Source organism: Oncorhynchus tshawytscha, linkage group LG08, assembly GCF_018296145.1.
Source record: "Oncorhynchus tshawytscha isolate Ot180627B linkage group LG08, Otsh_v2.0, whole genome shotgun sequence".
Taxonomy (NCBI): domain Eukaryota; kingdom Metazoa; phylum Chordata; class Actinopteri; order Salmoniformes; family Salmonidae; genus Oncorhynchus; species Oncorhynchus tshawytscha.
Window position 1 is genome coordinate 79544663 of NC_056436.1, and position 22287 is coordinate 79566949.

The window sequence follows — 22287 nt, forward strand, 5'->3', positions numbered from 1 at the left end:
CTTCGAGGCAAGCAACACTGAAGCATGCATGAGAGCATCAGCTGCTCCGGACGAGTGTGTGATCACGCTCTCCGTAGCCAATGTGAGTAAGACCTTTAAACAGGTCAACATTTACAAGGCCGCTGGGCCAGACGGTTTAGCAGGACGTGTACTCTGAGCATGCGCTGACCAACTGGCAAGTGTCTTCACTGACATTTTCAACCTGTCCCTGACCGAGTCTGTAATACCAACATGTCTCAGCAGACCACCATAGTCCCTGTGCCCAAGAACACCAAGGTAACCTGCCTAAATGACTACCGACCCGTAGCACTCACGTCTGTAGCCATGAAGTGCTTTGAAAGGCTGGTCATGGCTTACATCAACACCATTATTCCAGAAACCCTAGACCCACTCTAATTTGCATACCGCCCCAACAGATCCACAGATGACGCAATCTCTATTGCACTCCACACTGCCCTTTCCCATCAGGACAAAAGGAACACCTACATGAGAATGCTATTCATTGACTACAGCTCACCTGTACTCCCTGTTCACCCATGACTGCATGACCAAGCACGACTCCAACACCATCATTAAGTTTGCAGACGTCACAACAGTGGTAGGCCTGATCACCGACAACGATGAGACAGCCTATAGGGAGGAGGTCAGAGACCTGGCAGTGTGGTGCCAGAATAACAACCTATCCCTCAACATGATCAAGACAAAATAGAAGATTGTGGACTACAGGGAAGGGAGGACCGAGCACGTCCCCATCTCATTGACGGGGCTATAGTGGAGCAGGTTGAGAGCTTCAAGTTCAAACTAACATGGTCCAAACACACCAAGACAGTCATGAAGAGGGCACAACAAAGCCTATTCCTCCTCAGGAGACTGAAAAGATTTGGCATGGGTCATCAGATCCTCAAAAAGTTCTACAGCTGCACCATCGAGCTGCACCACTTTCTTGTTTCTTGACACTGGTTGCATCACCGCCTGCTCGGCCTCCTTGCCGCAAGGCACTACAGAGGGTAGTGCATACGGCCCAGTACATCACTGGGGCCAAGCTTCCTGCCATCCAGGACCTCTATAAAAGGGAGTGTGAGAGGAAGGCCCAAAAAATATCCAAAGACTCCAACCACCCTAGTCATAGACTGTTATTTCTGCTACCATACGGCAAGCGGTACCAGAGCGCCAAGTCTCGGTCCAAAAGGCTTCTTAACAGCTTCTACCCCCAAGCCACAAGACTCCTGAACAGCTAATCAAATGACTATTTGCATTATCTGACTATTTGCATTGTCCCCCACCCTCATTTTTACACTGCTGCTACTCTCATGTTTATTATCCATGCATAGTCACTTTACCAGTACCCAGTTGCACAGGGCGGGGTCGAGACCCAGGGTCTCGAGCTTGATGACGAGCTTGGAGGGCACTATGGTGTTAAATGCCGAGCTGTAGTCGATGAACAGCATTCTCACATAGGTATTCCTCTTGTCCAGATGGGTTAGGGCAGTGTGCAGTGTGGTGCAGTGTGGTTGAGATTGCATCGTCTGTGGACCTATTTGGGCGGTAAGCAAATTGGAGTGGGTCTAGGGTGTCAGGTAGGGTGGAGGTGATATGGTCCTTGACTAGTCTCTCAAAGCACTTCATGATGACGGAAGTGAGTGCTACAGGGCGGTAGTCATTTAGCTCAGTTACCTTAGCTTTCTTGGGAACAGGAACAATGGTGGCCCTCTTGAAGCATGTGGGAACAACAGACTGGGATAGGGATTGATTGAATATGTCCGTAAACACACCAGCCAGCTGGTCTGCGCATGCTCTGAGGGCGCGGCTGGGGATGCCGTCTTGGCCTGCAGCCTTGCGAGGGTTGACACGTTTAAATGTTTTCCTCACGTCGGCTGCAGTGAAGGAGAGTCCGCATGTTTTGGTTACGGGCCGTATCATTGGCACTGTATTGTCCTCAAAGCGGGCAAAAAAGTTATTTAGTCTGCCTGGGAGCAAGACATCCTGGTCCGTGACGGGGCTGGTTTTCTTTTTGTAATCCGTGATTGACTGTAGACCCTGCCACATACCTCTTGTGTCTGAGCCGTTGAATTGAGAGCATTAGGCCGCTGTGTGTGAGAACATTAGGCCGTTGTGTGAGAACATTAGGCCGTTGTGTGAGAACATTAGGCCGCTGTGTGAGAACATTAGGCCGTTGTGTGAGAACATTAGGCCGCTGTGTGAGAACATTAGGCCGCTGTGTGAGAACATTAGGCCGTTGTGTGAGAACATTAGGCCGCTGTGTGAGAACATTAGGCCGCTGTGTGAGAACATTAGGCCGTTGTGTGAGAACATTAGGCCGCTGTGTGAGAACATTAGGCCGCTGTGTGAGAACATTAGGCCGTTGTGTGAGAACATTAGGCCGCTGTGTGAGAACATTAGGCCGTTGTGTGAGAACATTAGGCCGCTGTGTGAGAACATTAGGCCGTTGTGTGAGAACATTAGGCCGTTGTGTGAGAACATTAGGCCGCTGTGTGAGAACATTAGGCCGTTGTGTGAGAACATTAGGCCGCTGTGTGAGAACATTAGGCCGCTGTGTGAGAACATTAGGCCGCTGTGTGAGAACATTAGGCCGCTGTGTGAGAACATTAGGCCGCTGTGTGAGAACATTAGGCCGCTGTGTGAGAACATTAGGCCGTTGTGTGAGAACATTAGGCCGCTGTGTGAGAACATTAGGCCGCTGTGTGAGAACATTAGGCCGTTGTGTGAGAACATTAGGCCGCTGTGTGAGAACATTAGGCCGCTGTGTGAGAACATTAGGCCGCTGTGTGAGAACATTAGGCCGCTGTGTGTGAGAACATTAGGCCGCTGTGTGTGAGAACATTAGGCCGCTGTGTGAGAACATTAGGCCGCTGTGTGAGAACATTAGGCCGCTGTGTGAGAACATTAGGCCGCTGTGTGAGAACATTAGGCCGCTGTGTGAGAACATTAGGCCGCTGTGTGAGAACATTAGGCCGTTGTGTGAGAACATTAGGCCGCTGTGTGAGAACATTAGGCCGCTGTGTGAGAACATTAGGCCGTTGTGTGAGAACATTAGGCCGCTGTGTGAGAACATTAGGCCGCTGTGTGAGAACATTAGGCCGCTGTGTGAGAACATTAGGCCGCTGTGTGTGAGAACATTAGGCCGCTGTGTGTGAGAACATTAGGCCGCTGTGTGAGAACATTAGGCCGCTGTGTGAGAACATTAGGCCGCTGTGTGAGAACATTAGGCCGCTGTGTGTGAGAACATTAGGCCGCTGTGTGTGAGAACATTAGGCCGCTGTGTGAGAACATTAGGCCGCTGTGTGAGAACATTAGGCCGTTGTGTGAGAACATTAGGCCGCTGTGTGAGAACATTAGGCCGCTGTGTGAGAACATTAGGCCGTTGTGTGAGAACATTAGGCCGCTGTGTGAGAACATTAGGCCGCTGTGTGAGAACATTAGGCCGTTGTGTGAGAACATTAGGCCGCTGTGTGAGAACATTAGGCCGCTGTGTGAGAACATTAGGCCGCTGTGTGAGAACATTAGGCCGCTGTGTGAGAACATTAGGCCGTTGTGTGAGAACATTAGGCCGCTGTGTGAGAACATTAGGCCGCTGTGTGAGAACATTAGGCCGCTGTGTGAGAACATTAGGCCGCTGTGTGTGAGAACATTAGGCCGCTGTGTGTGAGAACATTAGGCCGCTGTGTGAGAACATTAGGCCGCTGTGTGAGAACATTAGGCCGCTGTGTGAGAACATTAGGCCGCTGTGTGAGAACATTAGGCCGCTGTGTGAGAACATTAGGCCGCTGTGTGAGAACATTAGGCCGTTGTGTGAGAACATTAGGCCGCTGTGTGAGAACATTAGGCCGTTGTGTGAGAACATTAGGCCGCTGTGTGAGAACATTAGGCCGCTGTGTGAGAACATTAGGCCGCTGTGTGAGAACATTAGGCCGCTGTGTGTGAGAACATTAGGCCGCTGTGTGTGAGAACATTAGGCCGCTGTGTGAGAACATTAGGCCGCTGTGTGAGAACATTAGGCCGCTGTGTGAGAACATTAGGCCGCTGTGTGTGAGAACATTAGGCCGCTGTGTGTGAGAACATTAGGCCGCTGTGTGAGAACATTAGGCCGCTGTGTGAGAACATTAGGCCGTTGTGTGAGAACATTAGGCCGCTGTGTGAGAACATTAGGCCGCTGTGTGAGAACATTAGGCCGCTGTGTGAGAACATTAGGCCGCTGTGTGAGAACATTAGGCCGCTGTGTGAGAACATTAGGCCGTTGTGTGAGAACATTAGGCCGCTGTGTGAGAACATTAGGCCGCTGTGTGAGAACATTAGGCCGTTGTGTGAGAACATTAGGCCGCTGTGTGAGAACATTAGGCCGCTGTGCATCCCTTAGTGGCTGTGTGTGAAACAGTTGGTTTCTGCTGCTTTGAAACTACACTGAACAAACATATAAACACAACATGCAACAATTTCAAAGATTTTACTGAGTTACAGTTCATACAAGGAAATCAGTACATTTAAATAAACTCATTAGGCCCTAATCTATGGATTTCACATGAGACTGGGAATACAGATATGCATCTGTTGGTCACAGATACCTAAAAGGTAGGGGCGTGGATGATAAAACCAGTCAGTATCTGGTGTGACCATTTGCCTCATGCAGCGCGACATCTCTAGAAACATAGAGTTGATCAGGCGGTTGATTGTGACCTGTGGAATGTTGTCCCACTCCTCTTTAATGGCTGTGTGAAGTTGCTGGATATTTTCAGGAACTGGAACACTCTGTCGTACACGTCGATCCAGAGCATCCTAAACATGCTCAATGGGTGACATGTCTGGAGAGTATGCAGGCCATGGAAGAACTGGGACATTTTCACCTTTCAGGAATTGTGTACAGATCCTTGCGACAAGGGGGCCATACATTATTATGCTGAAACATGAGGTGATGGCGGTAGATGAATGGCACGGCTATGGGCCTCAGGATCTCGTCACGGTATCTCTGTGCATTCAAGTTGCAATCGATAAAATTAATTGTGTTCATTGCTTATGCCAGCCCATACCATAACCCCACCATTTTTTATTTTGCCTTTATTTAACTAGGCAAGTCAGTTAAGAACAAATCTTATTTTCAATGACGGCCTATGAACAGTGGGTTAGCTGCCTTGTTCAGGGGTAGAATGACAGATTTGTACCTTGTCAGCTCGGGGATTCAATCTTGCAACCTTTCGGTTAATAGTCCAACGCTCTAACCACTAGGCTACCTGCCGTCCCACCATGGAGCACTCTGTTCACAATGTTGACATCAGCAAACCGCTCGCCCACACAACGCCATACACGTGGTCTGCGGTTGTGAGGCCGGTTGGACATACTGCCGAATTCTCTAAAACAACGTTGGAAAACATTTATGGTAAAGAAATGAACATTCAGTTCTCTGGCAACAGCTCTGGTGGACATTCCTACAGTCAGCATGCCAATTGCACGCTCCCTCAATGAGACATTTGTGGCATTGTGTTGTGTGACAAAACTGCACATTTTAGTGGCCTTTCATTGTCCCCAGCACAAGGTGCACCTGTGTAATGATTATGCCATTTAATCAGCTTCTTGATAAGCCACACCTGTCAGGTGGATGGATTATCTGCGCGAAGGAGAAATTCTCACTAATAGTGATGTTAACAAATTTGTGCACCAAATGTTTTAGATAAATAAGCTTTTTGTGTCTTATAGAATATTTCTGGGATCTTTTATTTCAGTTCATGAAACATGGGACCAACACTTTACATGTTGAGTTTATATTTTTGTTGAGTATAGTCAAACAGTTTACGCCTATTCACCCTCAGGAGACTGAAAAGATTTGGCATTGGCAGATCCTCAAAAAGTTTAGGCCTCCAACAGCCAGGCACTACAGAGGGTAGTGCGTACGGCCCAGTTCATCACTGGGGCCAAGCTTCCGGCCATCCAGGACCTCTATACTAGGCCCTAAAAGGAAGGAAGGCCCCAAAAAATGGCCAAATACACATCATTTTTATGCTGCTGCTAATCTCTGTTTATTATCTTTGCATAGTCACTTTACCTCTACCAACATGTACATATTACCTCAATTACCTCGACTAACCTGTGCCCCCGCACATTGACTCTGTACCATAACATCCTGTATATAGTCTCCTCACATTGACTCTGTACCGTAACACCCTGTATATAGCCTCCTCACATTGACTCTGTACCGTAACACCCTGTATATAGCCTCCTCACATTGACTCTGTACCGTAACACCCTGTATATAGCCTCCTCACATTGACTCTGTACCGTAACACCCTGTATATAGCCTCCTCACATTGACTCTGTACCGTAACACCCTGTATATAGCCTCCTCACATTGACTCTGTACCGTAACACCCTGTATATAGCCTCCTCACATTGACTCTGTACCATAACACCCTGTATATAGCCTCCTCACATTGACTCTGTACCGTAACACCCTGTATATAGCCTCCTCACATTAACTATGTACCGTAACACCCTGTATATAGCCTCCTCACATTGACTCTGTACCGTAACACCCTGTATATAGCCTCCTCACATTGACTCTGTACCGTAACACCCTGTATATAGCCTCCTCACATTAACTATGTACCGTAACACCCTGTATATAGCCTCCTCACATTGACTCTGTACCATAACACCCTGTATATAGCCTCCTCACATTAACTATGTACCGTAACACCCTGTATATAGCCTCCTCACATTGACTCTGTACCGTAACACCCTGTATATAGCCTCCTCACATTGACTCTGTACCGTAACACCCTGTATATAGCCTCCTCACATTAACTATGTACCGTAACACCCTGTATATAGCCTCCTCACATTGACTCTGTACCGTAACACCCTGTATATAGCCTCCTCACATTAACTATGTACCGTAACACCCTGTATATAGCCTCCTCACATTGACTCTGTACCGTAACACCCTGTATATAGCCTCCTCACATTAACTATGTACCGTAACACCCTGTATATAGCCTCGTTAGTGTTATTTTATTGTTGCTCTTTTAATTATTATTATTTTATTTATTTGTATTATTATTATTATTTTTTCAGTTTATTTTAGTAAATACTTTCTTAACACTTATTTTCCTTAACTGCATTGTTGGTTAATTAAGGGCTCGTAAGCATTTCACTATAAGGTCTACCTACACCTGTTGTATTTGGCACATGTGACAAATAACATTTGATTTGATGAAACTCCTGTTGTTGATCAAGTGTGTTCTTCCTTTCACGTCTCTTTTTTGGACTGCAAGGCAGTGACTTTATTTCTTGCACCTGTGGTTGTGGCCACTTGACAGAATTAACAGCACATCAATTTCCTTTACACATCGTAGCCACAAGGCGGCAGCATTACACATGATAAGCTTGTTCCATATGTGCAGTAGGTTACACTGCTCTACATAGGCTCTAATCAGCTAAATGTATTAGCCTCAGAAACCCAGGATTGTCACGGTTTGAGTCAACGAGACAAGATTTGGAAGGATTGGAAGCATGAAACTAGATCCATTCTGTCTTCATCTGCTAAATCAAATTCCCTTTTCGTGAGGCTGTGGTCATTTCTATGCCTGGTGACTACCTGAGAAATCCTCAGACCAAAGCTCGTCCTGTGAATAGGAATAGACTTCCGATAGACCAGTGGTCCTCAAATGGTTTTGCCTCGGGACCCAAATTGAACCAGGTTGTTTCAGTCTGGACCCAAATTGATCCAAGTTGTCTCAGTCTGGACCCAAATTGAACCAGGTTGTTTCAGTCTGGACCCAAATTGATCCAAGTTGTCTCAGTCTGGACCCAAATTGAACCAGGTTGTCTCAGTCTGGACCCAAATTGAACCAGGTTGTCTCAGTCTGGACCCAAATTGAACCAGGTTGTCTCAGTCTGGACCCAAATTGATCCAGGTTGTCTCAGTCTGGACCCAAATTGAACCAGGTTGTCTCAGTCTGGACCCAAATTGAACCAGGTTGTCTCAGTCTGGACCCAAATTGAACCAGGTTGTCTCAGTCTGGACCCAAATTGAACCAGGTTGTCTCAGTCTGGACCCAAATTGAACCAGGTTGTCTCAGTCTGGACCCAAATTGAACCAGGTTGTCTCAGTCTGGACCGAAATTGAACCAGGTTGTCTCAGTCTGGACCCAAATTGAACCAGGTTGTCTCAGTCTGGACCCAAATTGATCCAAGTTGTCTCAGTCTGGACCCAAATTGAACCAGGTTGTCTCAGTCTGGACCCAAATTGAACCAGGTTGTTTCAGTCTGGACCCAAATTGAACCAGGTTGTCTCAGTCTGGACCCAAATTGAACCAGGTTGTCTCAGTCTGGACCCAAATTGAACCAGGTTGTTTCAGTCTGGACCCAAATTGAACCAGGTTGTCTCAGTCTGGACCCAAATTGAACCAGGTTGTCTCAGTCTGGACCCAAATTGAACCAGGTTGTTTCAGTCTGGACCCAAATTGAACCAGGTTGTTTCAGTCTGGACCCAAATTGAACCAGGTTGTCTCAGTCTGGACCCAAATTGAACCAGGTTGTCTCAGTCTGGACCCAAATTGAACCAGGTTGTCTCAGTCTGGACCCAAATTGAACCAGGTTGTTTCAGTCTGGACCCAAATTGATCCAGGTTGTCTCAGTCTGGACCCAAATTGAACCAGGTTGTCTCAGTCTGGACCCAAATTGAACCAGGTTGTCTCAGTCTGGACCCAAATTGAACCAGGTTGTCTCAGTCTGGACCCAAATTGAACCAGGTTGTCTCAGTCTGGACCCAAATTGAACCAGGTTTTCTCAGTCTGGACCCAAATTGAACCAGGTTTTCTCAGTCGGGACCCAAATTGAACCAGGTTTTATCAGTCGGGACCCAAATTGAACCAGGTTTTCTCAGTCGGGACCCAAATTGAACCAGGTTTTCTCAGTCTGGACCCAAATTGAACCAGGTTTTCTCAGTCTGGACCCAAATTGAACCAGGTTGTCTCAGTCTGGACCCAAATTGAACCAGGTTGTCTCAGTCTGGACCCAAATTGAACCAGGTTGTTTCAGTCTGGACCCAAATTGAACCAGGTTGTCTCAGTCTGGACCCAAATTGAACCAGGTTGTCTCAGTCTGGACCCAAATTGATCCAGGTTGTCTCAGTCTGGACCCAAATTGATCCAGGTTGTCTCAGTCTGGACCCAAATTGATCCAGGTTGTCTCAGTCTGGACCCAAATTGAACCAGGTTGTCTCAGTCTGGACCCAAATTGATCCAGGTTGTCTCAGTCTGGACCCAAATTGAACCAGGTTGTCTCAGTCTGGACCCAAATTGAACCAGGTTGTCTCAGTCTGGACCCAAATTGAACCAGGTTGTCTCAGTCTGGACCCAAATTGAACCAGGTTGTCTCAGTCTGGACCCAAATTGAACCAGGTTGTCTCAGTCTGGACCCAAATTGAACCAAGTTGTCTCAGTCTGGACCCAAATTGAACCAAGTTGTCTCAGTCTGGACCCAAATTGAACCAGGTTGTCTCAGTCTGGACCCAAATTGAACCAGGTTGTCTCAGTCACGACTGAATATTCAGGTCAAGAAAAAGAATCACCAAGACACAATCTGGAAAACTATTTTTAAAGCTATATTGAACTATATTGAACTATATTGAACTATATTGAACTATATTGAACTATATTGAGCTATATTGAACTATATTGAACTATATTGAACTATATTGAGCTATATTGAACTATATTGAACTATATTGAACTATATTGAACTATATTGAGCTATATTGAACTATATTGAACTATATTGAACTATATTGAGCTATATTGAACTATATTGAACTATATTGAACTATATTGAACTATATTGAACTATATTGATAGTAGATATAGTAATTATATCACAAGGAAAGAACAACATTCCCACCTCTTTCATTGTCAATAATGACATTTTTCCTATATTCTTGATGAACAATGTTAATAAACTCTGGTTTGAGACCACAATATCAACCACAATAGCAGTGGTAATAGCTCTATATTGAAAAAAGATTATACAAAATGTAAAATACAAAAATGGAAATACATTATAATTTCTACCCACTTCCTACCTGGTTTAAGTTGTTTAAATTCAGACTGGAGTATTTTATTTATTTAATTGTTTACTCAGACACTCCGACCACCAGTTGAGAATCGTTGCAGTAGAATATAGATAGAAGAGATTCTCTTCCGCCATGGAATACACAAAGATGACTCACAGGGTTCTAGAAAATAATATAAGCACTCCTCTTTGGTGCTTTTGGGAATTCACTCACATTCCATTGAACTGTGGATTCTCTCTGATACTTCTGTGAGGCTTTTTCAATGTCCAGTTGACCACTGTGTAAACCAAGTCACACACTAATGAGGAATGAGGATATAAACACATAGACGAAACTAGTAGGTGATTTATAGTGACTCTACCTAGATGTCTATCTTTTGAGGTTGCACTGAGTGAAGAAGTGCTGGATAGAATGACTGATATTTTACTGGGGGTGTAGAATGCAGGAGAGAGTAGCAGGACACGCATGTTGCAGAAAATGTCTTCTGCTTACTGTACATTTAACTATTCTCAAAGTCCCCAAAGCTCACCACACACACACACACACACACACACACACACACACGCACACACACTTCAAACCGAGCATGATTACAGGTGGAATTTCCCAAGGTTCCAAACTCCAACGTATCAACGACAACGTTGTCAGATTTAAACATCGTTGGAAAGATTATGTGATAAGGAAATTCTCTCAACCTAACATCTTTTTTTTTTTGAATTTCCTTTTTATGTCACCTGTCTTAACTTGTGAAGAGGCTTCCAGAACTGACTGAACAGGGGGTGACGGCTGACAGTGGTTGTGGTGTTTTCAACACTGGGTGTAAAGTACACAGTAATTTGTGTTCTATTTCATCTTGTTGTTGCTAATTGGACATGTTACAGCATGTCTTTTTCATGTTGTTTCTTCTTAACTTTGTGACTCGCAGGATATGTCTTGTTTGATGTTTTCCCTCCTTATAAACAACAGTCAACAGATACTAAGGAATAAGGATCTGCCAGGAGTACCTACAGATAAGAACCGTGTCAGTTATCAGTCCTCTCCCCCGGATCATCTTCACTTCAGTAAGGTGAAACAGTCAGAACGTCTCAAAGAAGTAACGAGGAGAGCAGCTATTCTGTAATCACATCTGGTCTACACAACAGGCAACACGACTCCCTCTTCTATAATCACATCTGGTCTACACAACAGGCAACACGACTCCCTCTTCTATAATCACATCTGGTCTACACAACAGGCAACACGACTCCCTCTTCTATAATCACATCTGGTCTACACAACAGGCAACACGACTCCCTCTTCTATAATCACATCTGGTCTACACAACAGGCAACACGACTCCCTCTTCTATAATCACATCTGGTCTACACAACAGGCAACACGACTCCCTCTTCTATAATCACATCTGGTCTACACAACAGGCAACACGACTCCCTCTTCTATAATCACATCTGGTCTACACAACAGGCAACACGACTCCCTCTTCTATAATCACATCTGGTCTACACAACAGGCAACACGACTCCCTCTTCTATAATCACATCTGGTCTACACAACAGGCAACACGACTCCCTCTTCTATAATCACATCTGGTCTACACAACAGGCAACACGACTCCCTCTTCTATAATCACATCTGGTCTACAAAACAGGCAACACGAAACCCTCTTCTATAATCACATCTGGTCTACACAACAGGCAACACGACTCCCTCTTCTATAATCACATCTGGTCTACACAACAGGCAACACGACTCCCTCTTCTATAATCACATCTGGTCTACACAACAGGCAACACGACTCCCTCTTCTATAATCACATCTGGTCTACACAACAGGCAACACGACTCCCTCTTCTATAATCACATCTGGTCTACACAACAGGCAACACGACTCCCTCTTCTATAATCACATCTGGTCTACACAACAGGCAACACGACTCCCTCTTCTATAATCACATCTGGTCTACACAACAGGCAACACGACTCCCTCTTCTATAATCACATCTGGTCTACACAACAGGCAACACGACTCCCTCTTCTATAATCACATCTGGTCTACACAACAGGCAACACGACTCCCTCTTCTATAATCACATCTGGTCTATACAACAGGCAACATGTCAGGGGTCTCTTCTATAATCACATCTTGTCTACACAACAGGCAACATGTCAGGGGTCTCTTCTATAATCACATCTTGTCTACACAACAGGCAACATGTCAGGGGTCTCTTCTGTACCATTGTCCTGAACAGGGCCTTTGACAGGGAAGAGAGCTGACACGACTCTATTCTATAACAGACCATCACATCTGGTCTACACACTACTCTTCTAACAGTGGGCTCTGTAGCATTGCACCCTTCTGATCAAGGCTCCTGACAACAGGAGAAGTACAGTACATTTTAGAAGTACAGTACAGTGTGTTCTGTCGTGACTGAGTGAAATGTGATCTAGCAGTACACTAGAGTGAGAATGCCAAATATCAGGTGATGGAGGGGGGACTTGCTCTGTGACTTAAGATGGTGGTGTTTCTTGCCGCTGCTGCCCCTCCCCTCCCCCATCTGCCCCCCGATCCACTGTCCTAGCCTCTCATAAATGGAGGTTTTATTTCTCTATTTTGACATGTAACTGTCTCCCAGCTTTGAAAATACTGGATCGAAGTACAGTATGTTGGGTCTTGTTAGGCATTTTGCATTCGGCTGACACTGGCTCACAGTATGAAGATCTGACCAGGGATTAGGGCGGCAGGGTGGCCTAGTGGTTAGAGCGTTGGACTAGTAGCCGCAAGTTCAAATCCCAGAGCTGACAAGGTACAAATCTGTCGTTATGTCTCTGATTTCATTCTCACTTACATTTTGATGAGATAAAGGCTGTCACAAATGGTACCATATTCCCTATTTGGTATACTACTTTTAACCAGAGCCCTACCAAAGTAGGCCACTATGTAGTGAATAGGGATTAGAGCCCTACCAAAAGTAGGCCACTATGTAGTGGGTAGGGATTAGAGCCCTACCAAAGTAGGCCACTATGTAGTGAATAGGGATTAGAGCCCTACCAAAGTAGGCCACTATGTAGTGAGTAGGGATTAGAGCCCTACCAAAGTAGGCCACTATGTAGTGAGTAGGGATTAGAGCCCTACCAAAGTAGGCCACTATGTAGTGGGTAGGGATTAGAGCCCTACCAAAGTAGGCCACTATGTAGTGAGTAGGGATTAGAGCCCTACCAAAGTAGGCCACTATGTAGTGAGTAGGGATTAGAGCCCTACCAAAGTAGGCCACTATGTAGTGAGTAGGGATTAGAGCCCTACCAAAGTAGGCCACTATGTAGTGAGTAGGGATTAGAGCCCTACCAAAGTAGACCACTATGTAGTGAATAGGGATTAGAGCCCTACCAAAGTAGGCCACTATGTAGTGAATAGGGATTAGAGCCCTACCAAAGTAGGCCACTATGTAGTGAATAGGGATTAGAGCCCTACCAAAGTAGGCCACTTATGTAGTGAGTAGGGATTAGAGCCCTACCAAAGTAGGCCACTATGTAGTAAATAGGGATTAGAGCCCTACCAAAGTAGCCCACTATGTAGTGAGTAGGGATTAGAGCCCTACCAAAGTAGGCCACTATGTAGTGAGTAGGGATTAGAGCCCTACCAAAGTAGGCCACTATGTAGTGAGTAGGGATTAGAGCCCTACCAAAGTAGGCCACTATGTAGTCAATAGGGATTAGAGCCCTACCAAAGTAGGCCACTATGTAGTGAGTAGGGATTAGAGCCCTACCAAAAGTAGGCCATTTATGTAGTGAGTAGGGATTAGAGCCCTACCAAAGTAGGCCACTATGTAGTGAGTAGGGTTAGAGCCCTACCAAAGTAGGCCACTATGTAGTGAGTAGGGATTAGAGCCCTACCAAAGTAGGCCACTATGTAGTGGGTAGGGATTAGAGCCCTACCAAAGTAGGCCACTATGTAGTGAGTAGGGATTAGAGCCCTACCAAAGTAGGCCACTATGTAGTGAGTAGGGATTAGAGCCCTACCAAAGTAGGCCACTATGTAGTGAGTAGGGATTAGAGCCCTACCAAAGTAGGCCACTATGTAGTGAGTAGGGATTAGAGCCCTACCAAAGTAGACCACTATGTAGTGAATAGGGATTAGAGCCCTACCAAAGTAGGCCACTATGTAGTGAATAGGGATTAGAGCCCTACCAAAGTAGGCCACTATGTAGTGAATAGGGATTAGAGCCCTACCAAAGTAGGCCACTTATGTAGTGAGTAGGGATTAGAGCCCTACCAAAGTAGGCCACTATGTAGTAAACAGGGATTAGAGCCCTACCAAAGTAGCCCACTATGTAGTGAGTAGGGATTAGAGCCCTACCAAAGTAGGCCACTATGTAGTGAGTAGGGATTAGAGCCCTACCAAAGTAGGCCACTATGTAGTGAGTAGGGATTAGAGCCCTACCAAAGTAGGCCACTATGTAGTGAGTAGGGATTAGAGCCCTACCAAAGTAGGCCACTATGTAGTGAGTAGGGATTAGAGCCCTACCAAAGTAGGCCACTATGTAGTGAGTAGGGATTAGAGCCCTACCAAAGTAGGCCACTATGTAGTGAGTAGGGATTAGAGCCCTACCAAAAGTAGGCCATTTATGTAGTGAGTAGGGATTAGAGCCCTACCAAAGTAGGCCACTATGTAGTCAATAGGGATTAGAGCCCTACCAAAAGTAGGCCACTTATGTAGTGAGTAGGGATTAGAGCCCTACCAAAGTAGGCCACTATGTAGTGAATAGGGATTAGAGCCCTACCAAAGTAGGCCACTTATGTAGTGAGTAGGGATTAGAGCCCTACCAAAGTAGGCCACTATGTAGTGAGTAGGGATTAGAGCCCTACCAAAGTAGGCCACTATGTAGTGAGTAGGGATTAGAGCCCTACCAAAGTAGGCCACTATGTAGTGAGTAGGGATTAGAGCCCTACCAAAAGTAGGCCATTTATGTAGTGAGTAGGGATTAGAGCCCTACCAAAGTAGGCCACTATGTAGTCAATAGGGATTAGAGCCCTACCAAAAGTAGGCCACTTATGTAGTGAGTAGGGATTAGAGCCCTACCAAAGTAGGCCACTATGTAGTGAATAGGGATTAGAGCCCTACCAAAGTAGGCCACTTATGTAGTGAGTAGGGATTAGAGCCCTACCAAAGTAGGCCACTATGTAGTGAATAGGGATTAGAGCCCTACCAAAGTAGCCCACTATGTAGTGAATAGGGATTAGAGCCCTACCAAAGTAGGCCACTATGTAGTGAGTAGGGATTAGAGCCCTACCAAAGTAGGCCACTATGTGTGAATAGGGATTAGAGCCCTACCAAAGTAGGCCACTATGTAGTGAATAGGGATTAGAGCCCTACCAAAGTAGGCCACTATGTAGTGAATAGGGATTAGAGCCCTACCAAAGTAGGCCACTATGTAGTGAATAGGGATTAGAGCCCTACCAAAGTAGACCACTATGTAGTGAGTAGGGATTAGAGCCCTACCAAAAGTAGGCCACTTATGTAGTGAGTAGGGATTAGAGCCCTACCAAAGTAGGCCACTATGTAGTGAATAGGGATTATAGCCCTACCAAAGTAGGCCACTATGTAGTGAATAGGGATTAGAGCCCTACCAAAGTAGGCCACTATGTAGTGAATAGGGATTAGAGCCCTACCAAAGTAGGCCACTATGTAGTGAATAGGGATTAGAGCCCTACCAAAGTAGGCCACTATGTAGTGAATAGGGATTAGAGCCCTACCAAAGTAGGCCACTATGTAGTGAGTAGGGATTAGAGCCCTACCAAAAGTAGGCCACTTATGTAGTGAGTAGGGATTAGAGCCCTACCAAAGTAGGCCACTATGTAGTGAATAGGGATTAGAGCCCTACCAAAGTAGGCCACTATGTAGTAAATAGGGATTAGAGCCCTACTGATAAAATGTATGTTGGATTGTATCAGACATTTAACCAGAGTGTTTCAATTTAGAATATTGAAAGAGATAGAGACTCCTTTGTGTGAAACAGTGAAAATGTATTTAATTGTAGAATTGATTTCCTACTTTTTACATGGTATACAAGAAACGTCAACTACATATAGTATAGAGTCCAGTCAGAACAAGCATCTCTCTCATTATAACACTTCTTCTGAATAATATCTAGAGTCCAGTCAGAATAAGCATCTCTCATTATAATGCTTCTCCTGAAGAATATCTCTCCTGAATGCGTAGAGGAATCTGATTCTCATTTACCCCCCTCCTCTGCTGTCGTTCCCCTCTAGATCTCTTCCTCTGTTTCATGTATGAAACAACCGTCACCAGAAAAAGACAGAGCGAGGCCACCATGATGCCCAGGCCTACCAGCAGGATCAACCAGGCATGTCTGTCGCAGGCGGGCGTCTCAGCTGGCTTTTCAGAGGGCGTCTGTGCCAGTCTGTAGGGCAGGGATCTGGGTAGAGTTTCCAGGTGACATGGTTCCAAGGTGTCGTTGACCAGCAGATTGACCCAGACGGTGGTGTGGAGGGGCGCTGGTTTCCCACCGTCACCACGATGAACAGATGGTGCATCCCCAGGTCCTTACCCATGAGCCTCTGGGCTAAGGTCACATTACCAGACCGAGCGTCCAGCTGGAAGGGACTGCTGCTGCTGTCACCATGGTGATCGTGCTTCTACACCTACATTGCTTGCTGTTTGGGGTTTTAGGCTGGGTTTCTGTACAGCACTTTGAGATATCAGCTGATGTACGAAGGGCTATATAAATCATTTTGATTTGATTTGATTTGATTTGATAGGCTGATGGAGAGGTGCCCGGTGATTCCCGCGCTGCGATGGTGTATTTGATCTCTGAGTTTAACCCTGAGTCCTCGTCGATGGCGTAGATCTTGGTTACCATGGTGCCCGTGGTGGTCCCCGTGGAGATGGTGAGACACGACAGGTTGCTGCTGGGAAGGATGACCTGGGGCTGGTTGTCGTTGACATCCTCGATGAACACTGTTACCCTGGCGACGGAGGTCAGAGGTGACGGGCGTCCGTTGTCGGTGGCGAGCAGATCTAACTCGTAGCGGTCCTGTTTCTCGCAGTCGACATCGGCCATGTAGCGCAGCGTCCCCTGGACGTTGTCTATGACGAAGGGGCCGACACTGCTGTTCACCACCCTCACCTCCACCTCCCCATTAAGCCCTGTGTCCACGTCCGATACCCCCACCTTCCCCACCTGGGCCAGGGGAGGTATATTCTCAGGGAGGAAGAAGATGAAGTGAGGGGTGAGGAAGACAGGAGCGTTATCATTCTGGTCCAGGATGGTGATTGTCACCATCACGGAAGACTCTAATGGAGGAGAGCCTTTATCTCTGGCTACAACTGTCAATCTGTGAACGTCCTGTTGTTCCCTGTCCAGGAGTACAGAAACCGTCAGCTGACCTGTGTTTTGGTCGATTCTAAATATGGCCGCCGCCATGTGTGATAGTTGGCCCAGTTTGTAGGTGACCTGCCCGTTCAGACTGCTGTCTGCGTCCTGCGCGCAGACTCTCAGCAGAGACGCCCCAGGAGGGTTATTCTCCTCTATGTCTATCAGATAGTGACTCTGGAGAAACTGTGGAGCATTATCATTCACATCCACCACCCTCACCTGGATCTCTCTCCTGGGGAAGCCCTGGGCTGCAGGCTCCCCGACACCATCACGCATCACTACAGAAACATGATATTCACTATTCATCTCATAGGCTAAGGGTTTGATGTCGACAGGAGGTATTTGCCATTCTGCCGGCTCAAAGAGAACGGCACCTCTCCTTCAATGGAGAGATACGATGAGCCTCTAACACTACTAGTATCCCCCGGTAGCTCTAGCAAAGCCAAGGCAGTGGGGGGCTGGTTTTCCTGCAACACTATCGTCTGGTTTTGATGCTCTGCTATGAACCTGATCTTTATGCCATTTATGCCGTGTCTGCAGGGGGGCAGTGGGGGCCGCTGGCTAACACTTTCAACACCACCTCCTCTCCCCTGTCACTAACACTGTCACTGTGGCGGTCTCTGAGGTCTCCTCTCAGGCTGATCAGGCCAGTGTGACTGTCCAGACTGAAGAGTACGCTGGCCTGTTCAGAGACCTTGGGGCTGAAGGAGTAGGTAATGGCAGCGTTGGGGCCCAGGTCTAGGTCTGTGGCTCTGACCCTGGCTACTACTGTGTCTCTGGGTGTGTCCTCTGTAATAACCACCTTCTGGGTGCTGTCCAGGCTAAACTCTGGGCAGTTATCGTTCACGTCAGTCACTTTTATGAATAACTTTGCTGTGACGCTTAGTGGGGTAGAACCACAATCTGTGGCCACTAGAGTCATCTCATGAAGATCCTGCTTCTCGCGGTCTAGTCCTTGTCGCACAACCAAAAACAAAATGGCTGCTTCTTCTTCTACTGTCACACTGAAAAACCCACCGTCTCCCTCTAGGTGGTACTGCAGCTGTCCGTTACGTCCCATGTCACTGTCTTCTGCTTGGTCGTCCAATAAGAAACTGGTGTGGACAGCCGCATCCTCAGAGACACTCAGATGGATCTCAGTGTTGTCAAATTGAGGAGCCGTGGTCATTGATGTCCTCTACGACCACCATGAACTTCACCAGCTCTGCCTCAGGGCCCACGATGGCATCGTGTGGGACGATACACTCCCCAGCCTGAGGTTGGTCAGGACACAGGGCCTCTCGGTCCATCCTGCGATAGATAGATAGTTTCTTTATCAGCAGCAGCTACACATTACAAGCATACAACAGCAACAAACATCAAAGTGCAACAATCCATCCAGTCATGTAAATAAATAGTCAAAAGGCCTGTAGGCCACCAGATCATCTAGAATGAGTTTCAATAAATAACCATCTGTGGTCGGAGGTGTAGACATCCCCTGGTCCACCCTGAGGTAGACCTGGGTCAGGAGCTGGTAGGGTGGGGGGGGGGACGTGGACCCCATGTACCTGACCCGGACCCCAGCCTCCTGCTCCTCTGGAACCGAGAGCCGAACAGAACCGTAGCACAGGATCTGCCTGAGATGGACCGTGACCAGCACGTTCTAAAGGAGAACATAGAAGTGAAAACGTAGGACTTGGAACACTAGAAGACATTGGTGTGAAGTAAACCACTGATATGTACCACGTTCTAAAGGACAACCCGAATAGGGAACCTAAAACACTGGAGAACATTGTTGTGAGGTTGGAAAAACATTCATATGAGGAAATGATCCTCCTTGGAAGGCTATGAAGGAAACAGCTTCCTTTTGTGATCTATTATTAACAGTGGCATTACTAGCTCAGTGGTTACTGTAAAAGAAGGGACTGTGTCGTGTCCCAAATGGCACCTTATTCCCTATTTAGTGCACTTATTTTGATCAGGGCCAAAGGGTAAAAAGGTGCACTATTTAGCGAATAGGGTGGCATTGGGGACGCAGGGGACTGTAATATAATCTGAGGCATCTCACCCTCTTTTTCCTTACTGTTCAAACCTGCTGCACCATAATGACAAAACATGCTTGTGGAATTATATTTTTAAAAAGCATTTAACAAAACATACACACACATCATTTATATGACAATTTACATATTTACATGATGATGTTCCATGTTAATAGTGAATAATAGCGATCATCAAGCATTATTCTTAAAACATCCAATGATTTTTACAGTATTTTTTTTTACAGTAATTAGCATAGACCATTACATAGATACAAGATAGGACATGACAGATCAATTGCCCTATGGTTTATTAAGTGATAAAGTGACTGACTAATGGTTGACTGACCTGAAGGAGTCCCGCCCAGGTTATAGTATCATCTGTCACATGGCCCATAGCCTCCACACATGACACCTGTCCGGGTTACCTCTGCCTCCACCACTGCTAAGAGTAGGGAGGAAAACTGGGAGGTAGCTGTACCTGTAGCCTACCTGGGAACTGTTAACACCCTCTCCTTCTCTCCCACCCTCCCACCTGTCACTCTGCCAGACTAGTGTAGGGAGGAAGACTGGGGCTGGATCCCTGTAGCCTACCTGGGAACTGCTGTGCCAACACTCACACACCTTGTGCCCCTCCCACTACAGGTAACCTAATAAACTGATTGAACAGTGTGCAGCAGCCAATCAGAACAACTGGTTACTCAGCATTCTTTCCCTTCTTCCTGTAGCGTTTCTCTGGTTTAGTGGTTTGAGGAATTGACTAATTGAAAGTAAATGAAAAAGGATTATCTGAATGGTTCTGGTGAACGGAACAACAGAATATGAGATGTTAGATATGACATACAACAGGATTATCTGAATGGTTCTGGTGAACGGAACAACAGAATATGAGATGTTAGATATGACATACAACAGGATTATCTGAATGGTTCTGGTGAACGGAACAACAGAATATGAGATGTTAGATATGACATACAACAGGATTATCTGAATGGTTCTGGTGAACGGAACAACAGAATATGAGATGTTAGATATGACATACAACAGGATTATCTAAATGGTTCTGGTGAACGGAACAACAGAATATGAGATGTTAGATATGACATACAACAGGATTATCTGAATGGTTCTGGTGAACGGAACAACAGAATATGAGATGTTAGATATGACAGACAACAGGATTATCTGAATGATTCTGGTGAACGGAACAACAGAATATGAGATGTTAGATATGACATACAACAGGATTATCTGAATGGTTCTGGTGAACGGAACAACAGAATATGAGATGTTAGATATGACATACAACAGGATTATCTGAATGGTTCTGGTGAACGGAACAACAGAATATGAGATGTTAGATATGACATACAACAGGATTATCTGAATGGTTCTGGTGAACGGAACAACAGAATATGAGATGTTAGATATGACATACAACAGGATTATCTGAATGGTTCTGGTGAACGGAACAACAGAATATGAGATGTTAGATATGACAGACAACAGGATTATCTGAATGATTCTGGTGAACGGAACAACAGAATATGAGATGTTAGATATGACATACAACAGGATTATCTGAATGGTTCTGGTGAACGGAACAACAGAATATGAGATGTTAGATATGACATACAAAAGGTTCTTCTCTGTAACCGTGGTAACATACATACTGTTATACATGATGAGAAAGAAGTCTGTTTTAGGGAAAGTTATTCCACCACAAAGTTCCAATTCCACCTGTGTCAACTGTGGCCACAAATGGCAAGTGATCACTGTGGTCACAGAGTGCTTCCCCAATTCTAAAATTGGCCAACTAAAAATAGAAATATGACTGTAAAAGGGCTATAATCTTTCCTCCCCAGATGTGTAGTGTGTGTCTATGTTGTTCATACAACCAGTAAATCAGTCAGTAGGACAGAGGTCTGTGTTGGCAGTGACATGAATTGTAACGTTTCATTCTCACTTATTGAGTGACCCCTGTTGGTTGGTTAGCATAGTTGCAGGTGACTTTACAATAATGGGCCTTTACAGTGACAATACTTGGGGGTTAATTTACAAAAATTATGATAAGAAGTAACTTTATAATTAGGCATTTAAGTTGGGCTAATGTTAGTAAAGATGCTTTCCTGGGAAAAAAATAGATAATAGGCAACAGTAGCCCTACAATTTATTACAAAAATGTTGAAATCATAGATAGAATATTTTAGCAAAATCACATCATTCTGTTCTTTCATTTCCTTCCGAGATGATTTCTGTGACCCATTGAAAACCCCTCAGGAAAAAATGGCCGTGAGTTGCACGGGGCCATCAACAGAGTTTAATAACTTTCAGGGCTCAGTCCTGAAAACCAGGCGCTGAGGGGTTTGTGTTCTGAGAAAAAATGTGCCTTTTCTAAAACCATTTCTGCAACTCTACGTCATTTTACATGACTGGAGACATTACAATAATATTTTTTTATAAGATGTCAAACTATTCTGACATTTACACACTGATATCAATAAAACGAACGACACATGTCATAAATGCAACCAACAGCATTGGTCAATGAAAAGAGTGGATACACTGATTTTATGCCTACAATATGAGGAGGAAATTATCCACCAATTTTCCAGTGGCACTCACCTATTCAAACAGATTTTTCACCGCAATTGTATTTTGAAATATTGCGAAATACCTTCCAGCTGCTGCCTGCTGTTTCATTGACAGCCACAACTCAACAATCAGCTGTTATATATTTGCCACCGCCTATTTGCGGGATTCCAGCCTGTAGACGAGGCCTGTGCGCTCATAATGTG

At 45.5% G+C, this 22287-nt stretch overlaps 1 pseudogene; it reads right to left on the reverse strand.

Annotated features, from left to right (window-relative positions):
- Positions 1-16137: 16137 nt before the first annotated feature.
- Positions 16138-19340, reverse strand: LOC112255890 (annotated as a pseudogene).
- Positions 19341-22287: the final 2947 nt, after the last annotated feature.